Source organism: Choloepus didactylus, chromosome 4, assembly GCF_015220235.1.
Source record: "Choloepus didactylus isolate mChoDid1 chromosome 4, mChoDid1.pri, whole genome shotgun sequence".
Classification (NCBI taxonomy): Eukaryota; Metazoa; Chordata; class Mammalia; order Pilosa; family Megalonychidae; genus Choloepus; species Choloepus didactylus.
In genome coordinates, this window is record NC_051310.1 from 173,451,352 (window position 1) to 173,471,134 (window position 19,783).

At 34.8% G+C, this 19,783-nt stretch overlaps 1 protein-coding gene across 1 annotated transcript in view; it reads left to right on the top strand.

Moving 5' to 3' along the window:
• Positions 1 to 1,288: 1,288 nt before the first annotated feature.
• TTC6 (tetratricopeptide repeat domain 6) overlaps positions 1,289 to 19,783 on the top strand; it is an 87,016-nt gene continuing 68,521 nt past the window's right edge. The window contains exon 1 of the mRNA XM_037834869.1: positions 1,289 to 1,310. The gene's annotated coding sequence lies outside the window, so the exon portion shown is untranslated. The remainder of the gene's footprint in view (positions 1,311 to 19,783) is intronic.

The window sequence follows — 19,783 nt, forward strand, 5'->3', positions numbered from 1 at the left end:
TTGTAAGTTTGGTAACTTTGGGGGTAGAAATGGCCAAAAATCTCTTTGGAAGATTTTTGGAATTATATACTCTTTTAGATTGATTCTCTATTCTGTTTGTTTCCTCCATCTGGCACCAATAGTTTAAAAATTGATTAATGCAGCTCCTTGAGGTCTACAAGTTTCCAAATCTTTAGTTTTCAGTTTTATTTTGTTTTAAACATACTTAGTAACCTCTTTTACACTTCAACTGTTTTCTACTTCCAATAGGTGAGGAGCTTTTTACAACTGAGTATACAATGATTTAGTCTGTTAACTCTCTTGCCTTGTATATAAATGTGAAATGAATGAATCATGCTATTTTAGTTTCCTTGGCTGCTCCAGCAATTACCATGCAGAGGATTGGCTTAAACAATGACAATTTATTGGCTCACAGTTTTGAGACTAGGAAAAATCTAAAAATCAAGGCATCATCAAGGCAATACTTTCTCCCAGAAGACTGTGGTGTTCTGGGGCTGGCTGCCAGCAATACTTGGTCCTTAGCTCTTGGCAGCCTCTCCTGGCTTCTCTCTTCTCTTCTGTGTTCTGTTGACCCTTAGCTTCTGACTTCCTGTGGCTTCTCTCTAATTGTCTGAATTTCATTCTGCTTGTAAAAAACTCCAGTAATAGGATTAAGACCCATGGTGGTTGAGTTGGGCCACTTCTTAACTAAAGTAACCTCATCTAAAGGTCCTACTTACAATGTGTTCATACACAGGAATGGATTAAATTTAAAGAACATGTTTTTTTGTGGTGCATTGCTCCAAACCACCACTCATGCCAATACCAATTCATTTCTTTTCACCATTTTAATGATTGGATTAATATATTTGATTTGATTGAATCAGCCTTGATGTGATTTAATGCATATCATCTTTAAGTAGATTCAGTATAAGCCCACTCTAGATGAACGATTCACTTAAAAAGTTTTTTCTGTACACACTACAGTGGGCAAAAGCTTTGGCTTTTTGTATTTATCTCAGAAAATCTTTTGTTTCTAAAACTTGATGAGGAGGGACATGGTTTTGATTAGATGCAAATGTGGTTGCTTTTATGTAATCTGAAGTTAAAAATGTGCTATGGGATTATATACTTTTCTTAGTTTTTTTTTTTTCATTATATATGTTTTTGTGTCTCCCATCCCTCTCCATATAGTGTATTTTTTATGATCCCCAAAGAACAGATGCATTATTGAAGCGTGGGAAGCATTACTATGACAATGAAAACTGGATTGCAGCTATACAGGATTTTACAGCCTTATTAAATATAGACCACCAAAATTCTCAAGCATGGTAAGAATTATTTTAGATGTTTTTGAAATTATTTTTTGAAATGCACAAAGAAGAAAATTGGTTGAAATATATCAGGTAGCCTTTTAATAATAATGAATCAATTTTCAGTATCACCAATGAGTGAAAACCCTTACCTATACCTTAATGCTATTGGGTAACTTAAGAGGCATAAAATGATAATTCAGATTAGTTTCATTTATATTTTATAAATTCTAGTTAAATTATCAAGTTTTAAAGAATTGGCTCATTACATATGATTTTGCTTCTTTGAATTTCTTTTTCATGTCCTTTATGCTCATTGAATACAGAGAGCTATTCATATAGATTTCTATGATATCATTTTGTAACTTGGATATTAAACTTTCTTCTGCTTTCCTTTAAATCTAAGTTTCATTTTCAAGAAGTTTATGTAGTCCTACCTGTCCATTTTTCACTTACAATTTTGGTTTAATTTTAAACCTTTTTATAGTGAAATAAAAAATGCATCCATAAAGATGTACAAAATAGAAATGTATAGCTTGATAACATACCACAGTGTAAGTACTTGTATAATCATCACAGGTTAGGAAACAGAACATATCCAGCATCCTAGACGCCCCCCTTGTGCCTTTGCTTCCCCCAGAGGGTAACCACTCTCTTGACTTTTATTTTAATCACTTCTTTGTACTTCTTTATTGTTTCATCACAAAGGTATGTGTCCTTAAACTTTCATAATCTAGTTTGTTTTTTTGAATTTCATAAAAATGGATTCATAAAGTAGGTATCCTTTTGTGTCTAACTTATTTTGCTGGATATTTTGTATTGTTGCATGTTACTCTAGTTTGTTCAATTTTTGTATTCTGTATAATTGCATGAATATGTTACAATTTATTTATCCATTCCACTATTGATGGACATTTGAGTGTTTCTAGTTTTTGATAATTACAAATACTTTTCCATGAACAATTGATACAGGTTTCTTGGTGCACACATTTACTCATTTCTATTGGATATGCAACTAGGAATTGAATATTTGACTCATAGGGTATGCAAGTGTTCAGTTTTAGGCCTAAATTGATTTTCCAAAGCAATTGTACTACCAGAAGTGTACACAGGTTCCACACCAGCACTAGGTATTATATAACTTTCAAATTTTAGCCATTCTGGAGAGTATGCAGGAGTACCTCATCGGGTTTTAATTCACATTTTCTTCATTACTAATAAGATTGGGTGCTTTTCATGTTTATTAATCATTTGAATTTTCTCTTTTGTCATTCATGTCTCTTGGATTATCTTTTTTTATTAATTTCTACAAGTTCTTATATATTCTTGATATGGGCCCTTTGTTGGTTATATTTGAGGCAAATATTTTTTTCCCATTCAGGATTGCCATTTCACTCTTTAAGTATGGTCTTTTGGTATACAGAGTTCTTAAATGTGATGTGGTCTAATCTAATTTATCAACCTTTTTCTTTAAAGGTAGTGCTTTCTGTGTTCTATAAGAAATTCTTTCCTACCCTGATGTCATATAGATATTATTCTATATGATCTTTGAGAAGTTTTAATGTTTTGCCTTTCAAATCTAGACTTACAAAATATCTGGAATCAGTTTTCGTATGTGGTATGGAGTAGGAGCCAAATTTCATTTCTTCCATGTGCAATTTTCCCAGCAACATTTAATGGAAAGACTGGCCTTTACCACTTCTCTGCAGTATTAGCTTTGTAGGAAATCAAGATCCACACATGGGTAGACCTCTTTCTGTGTCCTTTTATGTATTCGTTTGGGGTTTTTTTTTTTTTTTTTAAATCTATTCTTACAGCAATGTTATACTGTTTTAATTACTGTAGTTTCATAGAAAGTACTGATATCTGGTAGAATAAGTCCTTTGATCTTTTCAAGATTGCCATAGCTTGTCTTGGTTTTTTTGTATTTCTAAGCACATTTTATTAGGTTGAACTACATGAAAATTGACTTTATATGTGAAAATAGTCAAATTTGATAAATTTCATAAGTTTAACCTAACAGAATCAGCTTTTCAAGTTCCACAGTAACCCCTTTTTATATTGATTATGGTTTCAGTGACTCTACAAACTAGTAGGGGAAAAGTCAACATTTCTACAATATTGCAATATGGAGTCTTTATAACTGTTAGTCAGGATTCTCTAGGGATATAGTGCCAACAGGATTTGATTTATTTTAAGGAGTTGGCTCATGCAGTTGTGGGGATTGGCAAGTCCGAATTACATAGAAGAGGCTGGAAGGCTGGAAATTCTGGTATTAGTTGATGTTGAAGACTTGAGGCAGAAATTCATTTCCCTGGAACTCGCACTTCTTGCTGTTAAGATTTCCAACTGATTAGATGAAGCTCCCCCTCCCCCATTATGAAGGGTAATCTCCTTTACTTAATCTCCTTTACTTTGTTGGGTTATTTGCCTTTTTATTGTTGAGTTGTAGTACTTCTTTATATATTCTGGATATTAAATTCTCTTTGGATATGTGGTTTACAATTATTTTCTAAAATTAAGTAGATTGGCTTTTCACTTTCATGATAAACTCCTTTGATGTGCGACAGTTTTTCAATTTGATGAAATCCCATTTATCTAATTTGTTTTCTTTGGTTGCTTGTTCTTTGGGTCTAAAGTCTAAGGAACCATTGCCTAACACAAGGTCATGAAGATGCTTCCCTACATTTTCTTCTAGGACTTTCATAATCCTGGTTCTTATATTTAGGACTTTTATCCATTTTGAGTTAATTTTTGTATATGCTCTAAGATATGGGGCCCCTCTTGATTCTTTTCCATCTGGTTATCTAGTTCTCACTACACTATTTGTTGAAGAGACTATTCTTTCCCAATTGAGTGGGCTTGGCAGGCTTGTCAGAAATCAATTGGCCATTGATGTCAGGGTATTTTTCTGACTCCCAGTTCAGTTCCTTTGGTCTATGTGTCTATCCTTGTGTCATTAACATGCTGTTTTGACCACTGTAGCTTTGTAATAAGTTTTTTAATGCAATTTTATTGAGATATATTCACACACCATATAATCCATCCAAAGTATATAATCAGTGGCTCATGGTTTCATTGTGCATTCATCACTTCAATCAATTTTAGAACAATTTCATTACTCCAAAATAAAGAAAAAAATAAAAATAAAAAAGAACACCCAAAACATCCCATGCCCCTTCTCCCCCTATTTTTTATATATTTTTTGTCTTTATTACTTATCTGCCCATACACTTGATAAAGGGAGTGTCGGTCACAAGGTTTTCACAATCACACAGTCACACAATAAAAGCTATATAGTTATACAGTCATCATCAAGAATCAAGTCTGCTTGATTACAGTTCAACAATTTTAGGTATTTCCTTCTAGTTATTCTAATACACTAAAAAATAAATAATGCATAAAAAGAACTTCCAGAATGACCTCTTGATTCTATTTGAAATCTTGTAGCCACTGAAACTTTATTTTGTTTATTTCTTTTCCCCCTTTGGTCAAGAAGGCATTGCCAATCCCATGATGCCATGGCAAGGCTCATCCCTGGGAGTCATGTCCCACATTGCCAGGGAGACTTACACCCCCAGGAGTCATATCCCACATAGTGTGGAGGGTGCCAGGGAGACTTACATCCCCAGGAGTCATATCCCATATAGGGGGGGAGGGTGGTGAGTTTATTTGCAGAGTTGACTGAGTGAAAGAGGCCACATCTGAGCAACAGAAGAGGTTCTCTGGGGTTGACTCTTAGGCATAATTTTAACTAGGCTTAGCTTTTCCTTTGTGGGAATAAGTTTCATAAGGGCAAGCCCCCAGATGGAGGGCTTGTCTTATTAAATTGGGAGTCCCTAATGCTTTTGAGAATATCAGGAATTCCCCAGGTGGGGGAGTTTAATATTTACACATTTTCCCCCGGTCCCTCAAGGGGATTTTGCAACTGCATTTTAATTTTCTGCCCAAAATACTTTGGGATGTTTTGGGGCATTATATTAACCAGTACAGAATAACAAGATCTCATTTCCTACACTAGGTTCCATGTAATTATGTTGTTTAAATAAACTGACCATACAGGTTAAATTAGATAGTGTGCTGCAGAGAATATAAATTTTGTACCAAATGAACATCTCTTAAATAACAGTTAAAACTCAGGAATAGATGTGACTGCTGTAAGAGCTTGCAATCTAGGAAACTTTACAATAAGCCTTATTAAACATTCTGTACTCCTGCATCATTGATTACCCAATCTCTGCCCACATTCTTTCCTCTGATAACCTATGCTCTCAAATTAAATTCTCAGCATTTGCTCTTATAGTTAGTTTATATTAGTGAAACTGTAAAATATTTGTCCTTTTGTTTCAGGCTTATTTCATGCAACATAATGTCCTCAAGTTTCATTCACTTAGTTGCATGCCTCACAACTTCATTCCTTCTTGAAGCTGCTAAGTATTCCATTGTATGTATAAACCATATTTTGCCCCTCCACTCACCCATCAATGTAAGCTTAGGCCAACTCCATCCATTGAAAATCAGAAATACTGCCACCATAAACACCAGTGTGCAAATGTCCATTCATGTCCCTGCTTTCAGTTCTTCCAAGTATATACCAAATAATGGGGTTGCAGGATCATATGGTGTTCTGGTTTGCTAATGCTGCCATCTTGAAAAATACCAGAAATGGATTGGCTTTTATAAAGGGGGTTTATTTGGTTACAAATTTACAGTCTGAAGGCCATGAAAATGTCCAAATTAAGGCATCTACACGAGTATACCTTCATCGAAGGAAGGCCAATGATATCCAGAAAACCTCTGTTAGCTGGGAAGGCACGCGGCTGGTGTCTGCTGATCCTGGGTTGTGTTCCAGCTCCTCTTTCAGTTCCTGTTCTTTCTTCAAAATGTTGCCCTTGGGATGTTTGTCCTCTCTTAACTTCTCCGGAGCAAACTCTGGGCTAGCATCTCCCAAGTTTCAGCAAAAGTTTTCTTTCAGCTGCTGGCTCCTAAATGTCTCTCTCAGTTGCTCAGAGGTCCTTCTGTTTGTGAGCTCTTTTATAGGACTCCAGTGATTATATCAAGGACCCACCATGAATGGGCAGAATCTCTATCACCATGGAAATAATTTAATCAACTGTTTCACTCAGTTGATAGAATCACATCTCCATAGAAACTCTCAATCAAAGGATTCCAACCTAACCAACACAAATACATCTGCCCCCAAAAGATTGCATTAAAAGAATATGGCTTTTGGCGGGACATAATATATCCAAACTAGTACACATGGCAACCCTATACTTAGTCTCTGTGGAGCCACTACACTGCCCTCCAGAGGGGCTGCACCTTTCTACTTCCCTACCAACAGTAAATAGGTATATCTTTCTCCCCACATCTTCTCCAGCACTTGTTCTTTCTGTTTATTTTTTAAGCAGTTTTATGCACACACCATCCTAAGTGAACAATCAATAGCTTCTGGTAAAATTACATAGTTATGCATTCACCACCACAATCTGTATGAGAACCCTTCTATATCTTCTGCAAAGAAAGAAGAAAAGGAAAAAAAATCAAGAATAAAGAATACAAAAAAATTAAAAAGGAGAAACAACAACAATAATCCCATACCCCTTCCTTATATCTCCCTCAATTGACATTTAGCTTTGGTATATTGCCTTTGTTAAAATTAATGGAAGACTATTACAATGTTACTGTTAACTATAGACACCAGTTTGCATTAATTGTATTTTTCCATATACCATCCCATTTTCAACACCTTACAATGTTGATATTCACTTTTTCTCCCTCAAGTAAAAACTTTATTATACTTGTACATTTAGTCACCATCCTTGCCCACTCTAGCTTTTGTTAAGTTATACAGTCCCATTTTTTATCCTCTATCTTAACTTCTGGAGTCTTACATGCTGCTGGCCATCCTTTTTCAACCATATTCACACTCAGCTTTGCTCATTATACTTAACCATATTGTGCTCTCATCAGATAGCATTGTGATTGTGCTCTCATCAGATAGCATTGTGCTTTCTATTTCTGGATTTTTACAGTCAGTCCTGTTGAACATTCTGTATTCCTTCACCATCAAATACCCAATCTCTACCTCCTTTCTACCTCCTAATAACCTGTGTTCTTAACTTTAACTCAGAGCTTGCTCATATTAGTTAGTTCTTATTAGTGAGACCATACAGTATTTGTTCTTTTGTTTCTGGCTTATTTCACTCAACATAATGTCTTCAAGGTTCATCTGTGTTGTTGCATGCATCATGATTTTATTCTGTCTTATAACTGAGTAATATTCCATCATATGTATATACCACTTGTTTGTTTATCCACTCGTCCATTGATAGACACTTGGGCTGTTTCCATCTCTTGTATCTCCTGTATAGAAACAGTACTGATTTTTTGTGTGTTGATCTCATCCCACTCCTACCCTCTTCCCTCACTTTACTGAGTTTGTTTATTAGCTCTGGTAGCTTTGCCTTATGATTTTCAGGACTTTTTCTATATAAGATGATTTCATTTGCAAATAGTGAAAGTTTTACTTCTTCCTTTCCAATTTGCCTTTTATTTCTTTTTCTTACCTGATTGCTCTGGCAGGAAGTTCCAGTACAATATTCAATAACAGTGTTACAGTGGGCATCCTTATCTTGCTCCCTATCTCAGAGGGAAAGCTTTCCCTCTTTCATAACTGAATGTGATGTTAGCAGTGGGTTTTTCACATATGCCCTTTATCATGTCGAGGAAGTTTACTTCTATTCCTATTTTTGTAAGTGTTCTTATCAAGAAAGGATGCTGGATTTTGCCAGATGCATTTTCTGAATCAACTGAGAAAATTATATGGTTTGTTCACTTTGTTTTGTTAATTAATTTAATGTATTAAATTAATTTATTTTCTTACATTGAATAACCCTTGCATACCTGTGATAATTCCTACTTGATAATGTTGTATAATTCTTTTGGTTTGCTGTTGGATTTGGTTTGGTAGGATTTTGGTGAGGGTTTTTGCATCTATATATTCATGAGACAAATCAGCATGTAATTTTCTTTGCTTGTAGTATCTTTATGTTGCTTTGGTATTACAGTGAAGTTGGCTTCATAGAATGCATTAAGTAGTGTCCCTTACTCATCAATTTTTTGGAAGTGTTTGAGCATGATTTGTATTCATTCTTTTTTGGAATGTTTGTTAGAATTCACCTGTGAAGCCGTCTGGTCCTGGGCTTTCCTTTGTTGTGATGTTTTTGATAGCTGATTGAATCTCTTTATTTGTAATTGATCTGTTGAGATCTTCTATTTCTTCCAGAGTCAGTGTAGGCTGCTCATATGTTTCTAGGAATTTGTCCATTTCATTTAGGTTGTCTAACTTATTGGTGCAGAGTTGTTCATAGTATTGCTGTGGGGTAAGTAATAATGCACCCTCCCATTTCATATTTTATTTATTTGTGTTCTTTTGCTTTTATTCTATCTTAGTCTAGCTAGAGGTATGTCAATTTTATTTTATCTTTTCAAACAACCAACTTTTGGTTTTGTTAATTCTATTGTTTGTGTTTTTTTGATTTGTTAATTCTATTATTCTCTATTTCATTTATTTCTCCCTAATCTTTGTTATTTCTTTCCTTCTGCTTGCTGTGGGGTTAGTTTGCTTTCTTTCTAGTTTCTCCAGGTTGTGGTTGGCCTTTGGTATTAGCTGTTTCTTCTTCTTTTATAATCATATTTTTTTTATTGTGGAATATAGCGTATATACATCGAAGTGATGACTGTTCCAAGTACAACTTAACAAGTGGTCAGAAAGCAAATTTCAAAGAATGTTATGGGCTACTCTCCATAGTTTCTGTATTCCATTATTTTCTTATTGTGAAATATATATGTGAAAAGGTAATAACTTTCAAAGTGCAATTTAACAAGTAGTTATATAGGAAATTTCCAAAAATGTTATGATTTATAGTTCCATAGTTTCCATTATTTTCTTATATAATATATATACAAATTACAATTTAGCAAGTAGCTATAGAAGCAATTTCAAAAAATTGCTATGGCTACAGTTCCACCATTTCAGTTCTTTCCTTCTAACTAATCCAATATAACAGCAACTAAAAAAAAGAAAATTATATAGATTCAGTATTCATAATCTGTTGTTAAATTCCATCTTGTCTGTTGCCACCCCTTCTAGTTTAATTACTTTCCCAATCTTCAGGGATGTCTAGGCAGTGACCACCCTAACTTGTTCATGTTGAAAAGGGTGTCAACATTATGGGAAAAGGGGACACATCTGGCTGATGTTCTTGAAGAGGCTATTGCCTCTGAATTTTGGAACTTAATTGGCATAGGTGCGTTTTAGAGGGTTTAAGTTTTTGAAGAATAAACTTAGTGAATGAAACTTTATTATAGAGTCTCGGATAGGGATCTGGGTATTCTTTAGGGTTTTGGGGACTACTGTTGACTTGGGCTTATCATACTGTGGCCATTTGGCATATCCAGTTGAAGCTTTCATAGAAATAACCTTCAGGACAGCCTCTTGACTCTATTTGAAATCTCTTAGCCACTGAAACCTTATTTTGTTTCCTTTCTTTTCCCCCTATTGGTCAAAAAGGCACTCTCAATCCCTCAATGCCATGGTCAGGCTCATTCCCAGAATCTGTGTCCCATGTCACCAGGGAGACTCATTCACCTGGGGGGTTGTGTCCCACATCAAGGGAAGAGTGATGAATTTATTTGCAGAGTTGGGCTTTGAGAGAGAAAATTCACATTTGAGCAACAAAAGAGACTCTCTGAAGGTGACCCTTAGGCATACTTATAGGTGGGCTTAACCTCCCCTTTACAACCATAAGTTTCATAAGAGCAAGCCTGAAGATCAAGGGTTTGACTTATAAAGTAGGGGGTTCCTAAGTTCACATAGCTTATGTTCTGTCCACGATAATGCATCTCTGTCTCACATTTTCATCACTTAGTTGTTCAGTCCTCATCATTCTCCATTTTAAATAATTTTCATGACCCAAAATACCCCATAGGTCTTTTCAGTCCTTAATTATTTGTTCCTAGTATTTGTGTGGTACTAGTAAAGTATTGCTATTAATTATAGTCCCTAGTATGCAATAGGTATATTTTTCCCATATACCCTTCTGTTGTCAACTCTCTGTAGCAGTGTCATACCTTAGAAATTTATCATGCAAGCACGTCTATATTTGTAGTGCTGACCTGTGGGATATATACCTTTAAACAACCCCTTTCAATACTATTTGCCTTCAATAGAGCCCAGATACTTATAATCCCATTAACAATCATCACCCCTATCCATTACCATACCTTTAAATTCACCATCATTAACATAATTGAACATATTAGATTATCATTCTCCCTTCACTAGCCTCTGTATATCATAGGTCCCCAATATTCTACATTATAAGACATCAAATTTACATTCAGGGAATTCATAGTAGTGGTAACATATAATATCTCTCCTTGTGTGTCTGACTTACTTCACTCATATATTTCAGGACCTTTTCCCTTCTTACTACTGCATAGTATTCCATTGTATGTATGTACCACATTTTGTTTATCTACTCATCTGTTGAAGGATACTTGTTTCCATCTCTTGGCAATTGTGAACAATGCCTCTATGAACATTGGTGTACAAATTCTGTTCCTGTCACTGCTTTCATATCTTTTGGGTATATACTATGAAGTGGAATTGCTGGATCATACTGTGTTTTGAAATCTAGTTTTCTGGGAAACTGCCAAACTGTTTTCCACAGTGGCCGTACCATTATACATTTCCACCAGCAATGAATAAGAGTGCCAATTTCTCCCACAACCTCTCCAGCATTTATTGTTTCCTGTTTGTTTAATGGTGGCCATTCTTATTGGTGTGAGATTGTATCTCATTGTGATTTTGATTTGCATTTCCCTAACAGCTAGTGAAGATGAGCATTTTTTCATGTGGTTTTTATTTGTATTTTATTTCCTCTTTGGAAAAATGCCTTTTCATATCTTTTGCCCATTTCATAGTTGGGCTATGTGTGCTGTTGTTTTTTCTTCTTTTTTTAATGTAAGCATTTAGAGCTGTGAATTTCCTTCTGAGGACTGCCTTCCTTGCATTCCATCAGTTTTGATATGTTGTCTTCTTGTTTCCATTCATCTCAAGATATTTAGCTTCCCTTCTGATTTCTTTTTTTTGACCCATTGATTGTTTAAGAGTGTGTTGTTTAACTTTGATATATTATGGAGTTTACATTTTCTCTGCCTGTTACTGATTTCCAGCTTCATTCCATTGCTGTCAGAGAAGATGCTTTGTATAATTTCAATCTTTCTAAATTTATTGAGACTTGTTTTGTGACCCAACATGTGGTCTGTCCTGGAGAATGATCTGTGTGTGTTTCAGAAGAATCTATATCCTGCTCTTCTGGGGTGCAATGTTCTGTATATGTCTGTTAGATCTATTTCACTTATCATGTTATTCAAATTGTCTGTTTCCTTATTGATCTTTTGTCTAGATGGTCTATAGATAGACTCTAATGAAAGTGACTTATTGAAGTGTCCAAATATTATTATAGAGGTGTTTATTTTTCCCTTTGGTTTTATCAGTATTTCCCTCATGCATTTTTAGGCACAGTTGTTAGTTGCATAAATATTTACTGTATTTCTTCTTGGTGATTGATCCTTGTATTTATATATAGTGTCCTTCTTTGTGTCATAACAGCTTTTCACTTAAAATTTAGTTTTTTTCTGATATTGTTATAGCTACTCCAGCTCTCTTTTGGTTCCTGTTTCCATGGGATACCTTTTTCCATCCTTTCACTTTCAAACTATTTGTGTCTTTGGGTCTATGGTATGTTTCTTGTAAACAACATACATTTGGATCATGTTTTTTTAATCCATTCTCCCAGTCTGTGACTTTGTGGATTTTAGTCCATTAACATTCAGTGTTATTACTGTAAAGACAGTAGTTACTTCAGCTATTTGTCCATTGGTTTTCATATGTCTTATATCATTTTTGCCTTTATTTTACTTTACTACACTTTCTTTTTCTGTGTAGTTGATCACTTGTAACGTATCTTACTGATTCCCTTCTCATTTTCTTTTTTGTGTATTTTAAAAATCGTTCTTGGTGGTTACCATGGGACTTGTACTACACAACCTACATCCATAAGCTACTAAGTTGAAAAGAACCCCTTAACTTCAACAGCATACATGTCTTTGCTCCCATATCCCTCTGTTTCCACTCTTTATGTTGCTTTTTTCCCAGATTACCTCTTTATATTTTGTGTCAATTATTAGGAAATACGAATATTTATTATTCAATTGTATTCTAACTCTTATAGGAATTAAAGATTATGGTTATATATTGAGGATACAATACTTTTGGGTTTGCATTTGCCCATTTAGTTACCTTTACTCAAGTTCTTCACTTCTTTACACTGCTCCAAGCCACTTTCTTTTGTATATAATGAATCATTTTTCTCTTGCTGCTTTCAGAATTCTCTCATTGTCTTTGTTATTTGGCATTCTGATTATTATGTGTCTTGGAGTAGATCTATTAGGGTTTATGTTTGTAGTACACTGCACATTTGGGGCATGTATATTTATGTCTTTCATATGAGTTAGGAAATTTCTGGTTTTTATTTCCTCAAATATTCTTTCTGCTCCCTTTCCCCTCTCATCTCCTTCTGGGAATCCCATGATACATATATTGGAATGTTTCATGCTGTTACTCCAGTCCCTTAGTCACTGCTCAGTTTTTCCTATTCTTTTCTCCATTTGTTCTTTGACTTCATGATTTCAATTTTTCTGTCTTCTGTTTCACTGATTCTTTATTCTTTGGTGTGTTTTAAATCTCCATTATTGAGTCTTTCATTCCCATAACTACTGTTTTTTTTTTTTCTTTTTAAAGTTCCCAATTCTTCTTTTACTCAACCACTGTCTTCTTAATATCCTTTAACTCCATATCTAACATTGGTTTATTTCTATCCATATTTTCCTTAATTTCCTTGAATTGATTAAGAGATTTGTTTTAACTTCTTTGATGAGTTGTTCCAAAGTCTGTTTCTCTTCTGAAGTTTTAATTTGTTCCCTTGAGTCAGCAATATTCCTGTTTCTTAGTACAGCTTGCTAAGTTTTTCTTGTGTCTATGCATCTGATTCTTTTGATGTGCTAATTCAGAAGGTCAATTTTTCCCTCTTGCCTGGGGATTTATTGTAGATTGGTTATATGTTAGGGCTCTTTCTTGAACCTTGTTCCAACTTTTACTGGACCTTTAGAGTAGCCCAGGCTTACTCAGATTTTTTCAGGCCTTCTGCAACTTGATTCTTGCCCCGGACATGTGGTATAACTTTTAAGACTGCCCTTTTATGCACAATTGTTTAATACCCTGAAGAAAGATTCATTTCCTCTGTTCCTTCTCCAGAAATCCTGATCTTTTCTGCTTTTTTTTTCTTCCCGGCTCCTATTATTTGTTTAACATCTTTCTCTTACTCCGAGCCCCCTTTTTATTACATTTTCCAGTTATGGGAACTAACCTGCCTTACAGCAGCTCAGTTTTCCCTCTTATTTCCCATGAGGCTTTTCTTCCTCTGGTTACTTCTCTGTTAGGTTTTCTGCCTCAGGGAGCCAGACTGGTGCAATCCAAAGGGGTTTTTTTTTTAGGTGCTCCAGCAGTCAGAAATGGTCTGAGTGTGTGCACCTCTTGCTAACAATTCTGCTAGAGTCTCTTTTATTTCCTGGCAGACTTTTTGTATGTACACATTAGCCAGTCACTTGTGTTCTGCTCTAGGTCTCTGTGGACTTGACTTCCTGTGCCTGAATATGCTTGGGGTTCTAACTCACTGCTGTGAGTGGTTCTGTGGTCTGCATCCACAGTAGGAGGTCTCCGGGGTATGCTGCCTCTGTGTGACTCTTAAGCTGCATGGGACTGAGTGAGGTGGAGGGGTCCACACTGGTGTATCCAGGTCATGAATCTACCTTTTTTGTTTTTTTTTCTTTTCTTCTATTCATTGTTTGTGTAGCCCTTCTTCAGTCTCTTTTGCCCCCCAGAAATATAAGCAAATGGGATTCATCCTTCTATTAGTTTATTTTTTTAGGGGAGACTTTTCCAGGGGGTGTTTTTTACTACCATGTTGATGATGTCACCTCCACATATTTATGAACTTTCCATATCCTTCTGCTTTGGATTTCTAGTGCCCTTCCATTGTGGTCAGGAAGGATAGCTTGCATGATTTCAATATTTTAAAATATTTTGAGACTTGGTTTGTTGCCTAACATATAGTCTATCCATGGGCACTTGAGATGAATGTACTCTCCTGTTGCAGGGTGGATTTATTTGTCTGTTAGGTCTATTTGGTTTATATTGTTGTTCAGGAATTCTATTTACTTGATGAATTTATCTACTTGTTCTATTGGAAGTGGGGTATTGAAGTCTCCAACTATTAATGGAGAATTGTTTATTTGTCCTTTTAATTCTATTAATTTTTGCTTCATAGGATGTGAGTTTCTGTTTGGTGCATATGTAGTTATAAATGTTACATCTTTTTGATAAATTGACTGTGCCGGTTTGAATGTATTGTGTCCCCCAAATGCCATTATCTTTGTGGTCTTGTGGGACAGACCTTTTGGTGCTGGTTAGATTTGCTTGGAATGTGCCCCACCCAGCTGTGGGTGGTGACTTCGGTGGGATACTCCTATGGAGGTGTGACGCCACCCATTCAGGGTGGGCCTTGATCAGTGGAGCCATATAAAACATGCTGACTCAAAGAGACTGAATGGAATACAGCTGTGAGTGACGTTTTGAAGAGGAGCAAGCTTGCTAGAGGGGAATGTCCTGGGAGAAGCCATTTTGAAACCAGAACTTTGGAGCAGACGCCAGCCATGTGCCTTCCCAGCTAACAGAGGTTTTCCGGACACTATTTGCCATCCTCCAGTGAAGGTACCCGATTACTGATATGTTACCTTGGACACTTTATGGCTTTAAGACTGTAACTGTATAGCCAAATAAACCCCCTTTTTATAAAAGCCAATCCATCTCTGGTGTTTTGCATTCTGCAGCATTAGCAAACTAGAACATTGACCCTTTTATCAATATGTAATTTTCTCATGACAATTTCTAACTTAAAGACTATTTTGTGTGACATTAGCGTAGTCATTTCTGCCCTCTTTTGGTTACTATTTGCATGGAATATCTTTTTCCATCCTTTCATTTTCAACCTATATGTGTTTTGGATCTAAGGTGAATCACTTGTATAAAGCTTATGGTTGAATCATGTATTTTCATCCATTCTTCCAATCTCTGCCTTTTAATTGGAGAGTTTAATCCATTTACATTTAATGTAATTATTGCAAGGCAGAACTTACTAAGTCATTATGTTATTTCTTTTCCATGTGTCATATATATATATTTTTGACCTTCATTTCCTTCATTATAGCCTTCCTTTGTGTTTAATTGATTTTATTATGGTGTACTGTTTTGATTTCCTTCCTGTTTCTTTGGCTGTATTTTTCTTTTTTTTTAGTTGTTACCTTAACAATGACAATTAACATTTTAATTTATAAAAATGTAATTTGAATTAATATAATCTTAATTTCAGTAATGTACAAAAACTTTGCTCCTATATAGCTATACCTCCCTCACTTTATGTTGTTATCATCCCAAATTACATCTTTATACATTGTGTGCCCATTAATATTTATTATAATTATTGTTTTATATATTTGTCTTTTAAGTCCTTAAGGAAAAAAAAAGAGGAGGTAGACTCTCAAAGTACAAAATTACTATCTTTTATATTTACCTATTTGTTACTTTACTGGTGTTCTTTGGCTTCGAGTTACTGTCCAGTGTTTTCCATTTCAGCCTGAAGGCCTGCCATTAGCATTAATTGTAGATAAGATCCATTAATGACAAACCCTTCAGTTTTTTTTTCCTTTGGGAATTTCTTTCATTTTTCATCATTTTTGTAGGATATTTTCCCAGATATTGAATTCTAGTTGACATATTTTTTCTTGCAACACTTTATTTATGTCATCCCACTGCTTTCTGGCCTCCATGGCTTCTAATGAAAAATTAGCTGTTAATCTTATTGAGCATTCTTTATACATGATGAGTTGCTTTTCTCTTGCTGCTTTCAAGATTCTTTTTATGTCTTTGGCTTTTGATAGTTTGATCCTACTATGTCTTAGTGATTATCTTTGAGTTTAACCAACTTGGCATTCATTGAGCTTCTTGGTTGTGCAGCTTCATGTATTTCATCAATTTGAGGGTTTTCAGCCATTATTCCTTTAAATATTCTTTCTACTCCTTTCTCCTTCTCTTCTCCTTCCTGGACTCCTGTTGTAAATATGTTGGTTTACTAAGTGGTGTTCCATGGGTGTTTTAAACTCTGCTCATTTTTATTCATTGTTTTTCTGCTCCTCCTACTGGATAGTCTCAGGTCATGTGTCTTCAAATTTACTATTCTTCTCTTCCCTTGCTTCAACTATGCTGTTGTATGACTGTAGAGAATTTTTCATTTTAGTTATTGTACTTTTCAACTCCTGAATTTCTATTTTTTAAAAATTATTTCTATCTCTATGTTGATATTCTTATTTGGTGGAACATAATTCTCCTGGATTCCTTTAGTTCTTTGCCCTTGGTTTCCTTCAGCTGTTTGAGCATATTTAAGATGGTTGATTTAAAATTTTGTCTAGTAAGTCCAATGTCTGTGCTTAGTCAGGGATAGTTTGTTTTTATTGCATTTTTTTTTTCTGTCATGGTCCCTACTTTCTTGTCTCCTTGTGTGCCTTGCAATTTTTTTGTTGAAAATTATACATTTTGAATACTTTATTGTGGCATCTCTGGAAATTAGATTCTCTCTTCACTCAAGGGTTTGTTGTTGCTGTTTATTGTTCAAGTTTTTTTTTTTGTTGTTGTTGTTTATTGACTTTTTGGAATTAATTTTGTAAAATCTTTATTGTTTGTCTTGTTTGGCCACTGAAGTCCCTATTCCATAAACTTAGTTTCAGCTGGTGATTTGACAGAGATTTCCTTAAGTGCCAGAAACCAAAATGAAACAAACAAACAAACAAACAGAACAAATAAGTCAACAACAAGAAACCAAACTAAATCTCTGTCTTTGCCTTGGTTTTACTTCTGCTTGCAGTGGTACCTGAAAATCAGGTAGAGGTGGAGAGCTTAGCTTCTTCTCAGGTCTTTTCTGAACATTGCATCCAGCCCTGGGCTTAATGTGGCCTTCCGTATTCCCATGAATTCATGGACCATTTTCAAAGCCTTTTTCCCCTAAGTATATCCTTCCTCAGTCTCTTCCTTTCCAGGCTTTTCAGTATGTCTATTGCCTGCCCTGACTAGTATTCCCTTGGTCCAAGTACATTTGCCTTTAAATGCTTATGGCAAATGGGGGAAGCCAGCTCAGCCGTCAGGAAGCTCCAAAGTAAGGCATAACAAAAGCAAATCTTTGAGCCAGGCCTTCAGGGAGCAAACAGACAGGTCAAAACTCACAACCATGATTCTTTAAAATAAGGTCTATATTGCTTCCTGTACCCAAGCTGAGAAGTGGAAGATTGTAACAGGGTAAGTTAAAATGCCACAGAGCTCTTTTATCAAAATTCAGTATTTTCTACTTCAATGTGTGTTCCCCTGGTTTTTGTAAGTTTTTAAAATTAGATTCCAGGGTTTTGAAATAGCTAATTCTGACAAGTTTTGTATCTTATTCATTGCATTACTTAATGGTATGCTATGAAGATTATTACTAAATATTCTTTTGGAAGATTTTTAAAAGTTCTGAATTATATACATGCTTAAAGATAGTGACATTTTTTTGCAATCAGTATTGATTAAAAATAATAAAATATAACATTGTTTTGCTCATTAGAAAATAAATAAAGCATTTCTTAAAAGGTGTGGTGAAAAAGTATTTTCCCCCAGGATAAAATATCCTAGGTTTCAAGATACTCTGTGCTTTTGGAAGGCCACTATTATTAGTCTGCTGACTAATTAGCTAATTAACCTGCGGGTTGTACTCTTTTCCCCAAATTACCCTTGCTTTAATAATATAACCTTCTTGAATGCCTACTTATCCTCCCTATGGATTTATTTTAACTTCTTCAGAGCAGGCAACCTAGTAGCTTCTCCTTGTTTTTCCTTAAGTGTTACCTCTATTTTATTTTTAAAAGTTGACTTCCTTCATATTGTTGACTAAATGAAAATGAGATTTTCATGAATTGGTATAGGTCAATGATTATTTTTAAATAAGTTAATGGGGAAAGAGCCCATTTCACAACTGATGTAATAGCTTTCATCCATCAAAAATCAGACTCCCATTTATTTGGGGTGTATCTTCAGTGCCAGAGAAAAACCCACAACAACTTGTAGTTCACTGGGGCCCATTTCCTGAACAATGGATTCTTTTGTCGTTTTAGATAAGAGGAACAATTTGGTATAAATTTGGTATAAATTTGGTATAAATTTGGTATAACACATTTTGAGAACTCAATAAATAATAAAAATAAGTAAATCTTGTGTTTATTTTATTGAAATGCCTTCCTGAGAAATGGAAGAAATAAAATAAATTGATAAGCATGCAATTAATATATAACAAACAATTAATAAGCATGTAATTTTGCAATGCGTATAGTAAAACGTAATTAATTGACTTGTTTTTAAAATATTACATCCTTTTGCTATTAACATCATGACTAAACTCTCTTGAGAAGCAAGAAGAACAATCACATATTATTATTTAAATATAAAATTAGTTGTATATGTTTACCAAAAAGAGGAAATGCATATTTTGCACTACATGGTAAAATGAACTTTTTTCTTTTCTTTAGGACATACCGAGGTAGAGCATATTTTAAACGGCGTTTCTATAAACAAGCCACACAAGATCTTTCAGCTGCAATTCACTTAGATCCTAATAACTGGTTAGCATTTTATTTTCGAGCCTGCTTATTTAGGAAAAGCAACCCATCTAGAGCACTACAGGATTATAGTGTTTCAGGTACTTTATCTTCAACTGCAGATATACAGTAATCTGATCTGAGGTTCAACAGGTCACTTTCATGGAGTGGAATACCAATGTGGGATTATTATTGTAATATGTATATTTTATATACTAAATATGTACTTATGTATATTTATTTATAATTATATATACTACTATGAGCTACTATGGTTTAGCTAGAAGTGATTCTAATATGCACTTTGTGTGTGTGTGTGTATGTGTGTAACTGTGGCAAGGAGAATATCATATCAAAGAAATTTCTTTCTATATATTGAATTCTGAGGATTTTTCTGGAAAGCCAGGTCTATTTTTCAGTCAGCTTGCTAAAATGGCATTGAATTACTCTAGTGGGCAGTGTCATACTCCATAGATGAATTCCACAGATTAGTCAAATTCACATTTTTTAACCCTTAAAACCAAAAATAGGTTTTGAGGATCCTCAGTAGGTAGAGGAATCCACAGCTAAAAGTAGCCAGTTCCTCCTTACTCTCTACCAATGCACTCCCAGTGAAGGTATGTTGCTTA